The sequence below is a fragment of the Strix uralensis genome, chromosome 11, assembly GCF_047716275.1.
Source record: "Strix uralensis isolate ZFMK-TIS-50842 chromosome 11, bStrUra1, whole genome shotgun sequence".
NCBI classification, from domain to species: Eukaryota; Metazoa; Chordata; class Aves; order Strigiformes; family Strigidae; genus Strix; species Strix uralensis.
In genome coordinates, this window is record NC_133982.1 from 6,640,647 (window position 1) to 6,646,618 (window position 5,972).

Genomic DNA, 5,972 nt, shown 5'->3' on the forward strand with positions numbered 1-5,972 from the left:
GCGTGTGTGTGTCCTGATAGTCAAGTACAATTGTATCTATATTAGCAAGTAGAGCGGTGTAAAAGAAACAGATTTTTAGAGCAAATCATTTGGTACTAAGGGCCAGAGTTTGTCCTATATACACTTTTTTATTTCAGACTTGCTCTAGTCTTGTGTGAACTGAATGCCTATTTGTGGTCTGACCACATCTTCTGGTTTCATCTAAAAGGTACGCAGTTCGTGTGCCGCAAGGCACTCAACAATACAAACTAAAGCACGGGAGGTGAGGTTAACAGAGATATTCACATCAAAACTACAATCCTGATCTAAATTAAAATGCTAATGAAGATACATGTTATGTCCCACTGGTAGTGATTAGTGCAAGTGGGTGATGCAGTCAGTGCTGTATCATTCTTCTGATAACTGCAGAGAAACCTTCAGTACCATTAGATGTCAATAATATCTTGTCTAAATCAGTAATTTCTCTTACATACATGCAGCCTGACTTTTCCCTTGTGTTTAAATGCCCTTTCAAGTTTATTGCTTGGTAGTGAAGTTTTAAATCATGTTTAGCTTTCTTGTGGCACCTGAAGCTTGTAATACCACACCATAAATGCACCGTGCTGTCCATTGTCTGCAGATCTGAGAAACTGTTTGCTTTCCAGTCTTTTTTATGAACAGTCTCTAAGTCATTAGTCAACTTGGTCAATCTCTATTCTCCACTGGCCTGTAAATTAGAAGGGAAAATAAAATATGCTAAGTTGATGCTAAAATACCATGACATACTTCACTGATTTACTAGGGAATAAACAAAGGACAGATCTTGCCTTTTATAGATGCAAGCTTCTCTGTGCTGGAGTTGTATAATCTGCCTTTGCCAAAGTTTAATTACACACAGTATTTGTGGGCCTTTGGAATCACAACCTCAGTTAACTTCCATCAAAAAAAAAATATCTGTGTTTAAGTACCTCACCAGAAGAATTTTTCCATTATGGGTAGGCTGTCATAAAGGAATCAACTGCAAAATAATATATTACCTATGAATACAGATGCTCTGCCTGCTCCCAGGAGATAGTATACATATCAGACTTTTCTGATCCGTCATAGCAAATACCTTGCTCCACCACTGCCAAGGACAGTAGGATAAATTCTGATGCCCAGGGTTGGCCTGATTATTTAGAAAAGAACAATAAAATCACAGATCTCAAAAACTGGCTGAATGCTGCAACAAACAGGATCCACAGCAGTAAGGAGTGGGAAGAGAGGGAGCATCTGAAGTTACTTACCCTGTAAGCTCAGGACGCCACAAACACAATGGTTTAGTTTTGTCAGCATTACTACCAAGCATCCTAATGCCATGTACTTAGGTAAGCTTCAAACCAGCATCCCTGGCATATGTCAGAATGCCATAAACCCCTGTTTATTACTGCAATTAGTCCTGAAATATTTAATATTTAAAAACAAACAAAAAAAAAAGTGAAAAAATAACTGATTCACTCACCTTTTAGCTAAAGATACACATGAAAGAACAGATTATTCCTGCTGTACATAGCCACTTGGAATTAAGGGGTTTTTTTGCTCCATTTGGCAAACACTTTTCCCTCTTACCACCACTCTGCTTCAGATGCAGATAGAACTGAGGCTGTGGTTTAAATTCAGCTATCCAAGATTCCCAAGCACAACACAGACATTGCCAAAACCTTCAGCTGACCGAGTTTTCCAGGACAGACAGAGAATTTTTAGGCAATCTGAGTAGCTCTTTTTTCAAATGCCGCTTTCCCAGCTCCCCATATAGTCATTTGGTGGCTATCACCAGCTACTGAAGAGGACTGAGGTTTGGCTGTTCAAGAGGCAAGTGGCAACAGTAAGCAGGATCTGGCAGACAGCAAGATGATGTAAGTTTTGGAGTGCTTCTTTCTGGCCACTGGAATGAGCTAGAGAACGGAGCTTTAATCAAAAGCCACTAGTCTGGAACTATTTTAAAACCGCCTCAGCAGCTCACCTGGCAACAGCCTTACACATGTGCCTTATTATTGCAAAACATATTATCCTACTGTGCACTGATTGTGCCCACAAAATTATGGTTGGGTTTCTACTGCTGAGGCAAAAGCACGACTGGAATGCTAGCTGTGGAAGTATTAATGAAAGACATGGGTGTATGCTCTTGGAGCTATCAAAAAACAATTATATGATTCATAGAATTCCAAGATATCCCTGAATCTAGAAAAATTTAGTTCTTCAAACTATAGTTTTAAGATATACACAGGCTCCATTACTTAAAATGAGAATCCTGGCTGCATTGCTAGTAAAGCTGAACAGCAGCTTTTAGCACATATTTGACTTTCCACATCAGTCACGTGATTTCACCCAACCTTGTGTTTACTGGTTATAGGAATTTTACCCACTGAGGAGTTGCCTCCTGCCTTTGTTCACAACAATTCCAGTGGAGTTCAAGGATATTGGATTCCCATGCAGGATAGAAGCCAAACGTTACAGGAACTTGTATAGCAACAGATGCTGGTGCAGATCAGATGATTAAGTAGCCCCAAGCTCTGTCTGGCCTATGGACATGAACAAGGAAAAAGATGGCTTTACAGATTGTTTGACATTTCTTGTAGGGTAACACTGTGTTGCTGAGCTCATGGTTTATATTTACATGCCTGTTCCTGAGGTCAGACATCCCTACTTACCCAGGAATAGCCACTGACTTCTGACATTGGAAACTCAGTTTCAAGTCCCTGCACTACTGGAATCAGCCACTAATTTGAAGCAATGTCTCCCACATCTGAACCAACTGCTCTAAATACAGTGCTGTTGACTGTATCGTTTAATTGTAACCCTGCAATGTCAAAGTAGTTGCTAACCACAAAGAAAGAGTCCCAACCTGGCAAGTGACAACGTATGAGAAGGAGTGGGGCAACTGGAAGATGATGATGATGATAAGCATAACTTATCAAACAGTGTCAGAGCAAACCAGCTGCCTGGGAGGAAACTCTCTGTAGCTTTTGATGCATTTCTGAAGGCATCAACTGTGCTAAGAGAGGGGTACATTTGGTCAGTGCAGGAGGGCCTGAGGTTTGAATGTTGAGCTGTACTGCAAGTTTGCATAGTTATGTTTTCTCTGTTGTTGAAACTGCCTGTCAAAGAAGTGGGAGTTACCAAATTTGACCAGTGGCCTTGAAGTTTTCCTCTGAACCCCATTATGGGGACTTGAGCAGATTTCATCTTTATATTTTCCAAAATCTGGTTTAAATTTTCCTTTTCTCTTTCAAGAGCAGGTACTACAGGACTGATTCAGTGGGTCAGATCTCCAGGATGGCACAAACTAGCATGACCTGTGTTAAGGTGATTCTGATGAAGCCATTTCAGTTTATACTGGTTGAATGTCTTGCCAAAAATCTTATCCCAGAATGGCCATTATTCCATTTTGGCACATTTACACTCCTGTGCTCCTCCAGATGACTAATGTTGGTGTGAGGAGTTGGGGAAAGAAAGAAAGACCATCTGTCTGCTTCCATTCAAAACTAGACATTCCTAACTTACTCATGTTTCCAAATCATCCATTCTTGCAGGGGTGGAGAATTTTGCTTGCTTTGGATTCTTAGCCTTGTGGTCCCAAACATATTGTCCGAAAATCAAAAAGTAAGGAACCAGGAATGTCACGGCTTCTTGCTTGTTGGTACTGGGCTATGTAGATCCCCTAGTCCTGGCAGAAGACAGATATATCTCAACAGAGGAAACAGACAATAAGTAGCCTGTAACATTTACAACTAGCAGATTAGGTAGCTGCTGTCCCCAGTAACACATCTGAAGCACTTGACACCAGCAAGTGCCAGACAAAGTAGGTTACTGAGCTGTGGATGATAGTCCTATCTCCAACAGCAATAACTGCTGTAACTTACCCAACACATTCCCATACCAATTAACATCTTAACTGTGCACACATTGCCTAAAGGATCTAGGGAATTTGACAAGGGATTAGTTGAGATAACTTGGTGTTATTTTTATCGTGATCATACCAGTGTTGTATCTTCCCTCTATAAAGATAGGCTTAACAGCATTGTCTGGTAGTGAGTAAGCTTCAGTGTGTTACTGTTGCCTCCAGATTAAGTTTTTATATCTTGGCAAGTAGAAATAGGGGCTCTCCTGAGTGACACTAATACAGCCGTCTGCTCCCCCACACTGACCTCATAGACATCTAGTGTGTTGTACAAATGCTCCAGCGTAGTTGCCTAGATAGAATAGCACTGGCCTGGGATGTCCTTTTCAATCCTGTTTACCTGCAAATATCTGTAGAGATAAAAGCATGAGTACAAATTAGAGGCAGAAACTCCTTCATAAAATATGGACAAACATTAAACAAAAAGGCAAGTCAACTCTCCAGCATGGTTCACTGGGATTCACCTTCTGCAGAAGAATTGTTTGGCATCATTCCAAGTTAGATTTATATTCACATCCCCACAAAGCTGTCTAGGAACTAGACCAGTGTAAGATCAAAGCACCTCTCAGTCTTTAGTGCATTTAATCTTGCCATCTATCTCTGAGGTTTATGTGCAATTATCCCATTTTACAGATGGGGTAGAAAATGTAGAGGCTAAAAGACTTGACTAAGGTCATACAGGAAGTCTGTGGGAGGATGAGGTATTGAACTGGCTAACTTCATCTCCTGGGTGAGACACCATCTCCAGTGCAGCACTGGAGGTTTGCCTTTATCACAGCAGCGGACTCTGAAAGAAGACAAGGAGAATCCCTGCTGACAGCGACTGTATCTACGTGAACACATAAAGGGAAGGAATGAAGGGAATTGTGTGGGATGGTTTACAGCTTTGATCAGTTTGTTTATGGTACTGTGATAAGATGTTAGTAAAGCAAGTCTCTTTGGGAATGAAAAAATCTTGGTTCAAGCTGTAGGATATTTATTGATTAAAAATAATAGCTGATACTTTTCAATGCCTTTGATTCTAACACAGTTTGCACGCTAGAACTGCCGTGCTAGAAGTGATACTTCTGACATGCTGTCACTTGAACAGCTCCATGCAGAGCAGCGTGCCACACCACTGTTGCTGAGGGAAGGAAATGTGGTGAGAATTAAGAATGCAATTATTCAGCTTGGGCTTTTGCCAGAACACAAAGAACAACACCCAGCTTCTTACAAAAAATAAACTCATTAGATCTTTAGTTACAAAATATGGAAAGATTAAAAATCCCTAGCACAATAAGCTTTTCATGCTTCAAGGCAAGGACTGGGGATTTTCTCAGAATGGAATAGCTATTATCAAGATTCATTCAAATTTATCACTGAACTTTCAGAAGTGCTACCCTATGACACCTCTAGGCCAAGATACAGCATATCCCGCAGTCAGAGGCACCACCCCTTTGTTTCTTGCAAAGAGAGAAGAGTAGCCAAGTTCTACATGTGACTGGCACTTTGCTTCTACCCTCTTCCCCTTCAAAGCCTGTAGGCATGTCAGAGTCTCCTGGCAGAGCTCATGAAGCTGTGGAGCACATCCTGGAGCATCTGTGTCAGACTGGGTAGCACAGGGCCAGACCAGACTGCTCACAGCTCTGCCTTTGGTCTTGGAACTGAGGGTTTGAAATTGAAGACTTCTGCACTGGTGCACCACGTTACTGGAAATTTCCCAACCCTGCTGGCATTTCTATGTAAAGCAGCATAACCTGGTTTCAGATCTATCCATGTATCTATCTAAATAACAAGGCAATAGGCAATACTACAAATGTCTGTTTCATTGAAGTGGCAGGTTAGAACTCATAGATGACCACAAAACCGAACATTGCTATGAGATGACAGGATAACATGCGTCACCTTTTCTATGGTTCAGTAAGAATTCCTTTTTCTACAGTCAGCCTTTCCCTGTGCCTGAAGAGACCACTCTACGTAGTCTTTGTTTAAGTTAAAGAAAACCAAATGAGAAACCCCAGCCCTTCAAACAGGGCTTTGATAAGCCCAGTGCATCTTTTTATTTCATCTTTAA

The 5,972-nt window shown here is 41.1% G+C and overlaps 1 long non-coding RNA gene across 1 annotated transcript; it reads right to left on the reverse strand.

Moving 5' to 3' along the window:
• Positions 1–2,420: 2,420 nt before the first annotated feature.
• Positions 2,421–4,221, reverse strand: LOC141948397 (uncharacterized). Its single transcript, XR_012630456.1, has 3 exons — positions 4,167–4,221; positions 3,523–3,685; positions 2,421–2,540 (listed from the first exon to the last, which is right to left on the reverse strand). It is a non-coding gene; the product is annotated as an uncharacterized LOC141948397 (long non-coding RNA).
• Positions 4,222–5,972: the final 1,751 nt, after the last annotated feature.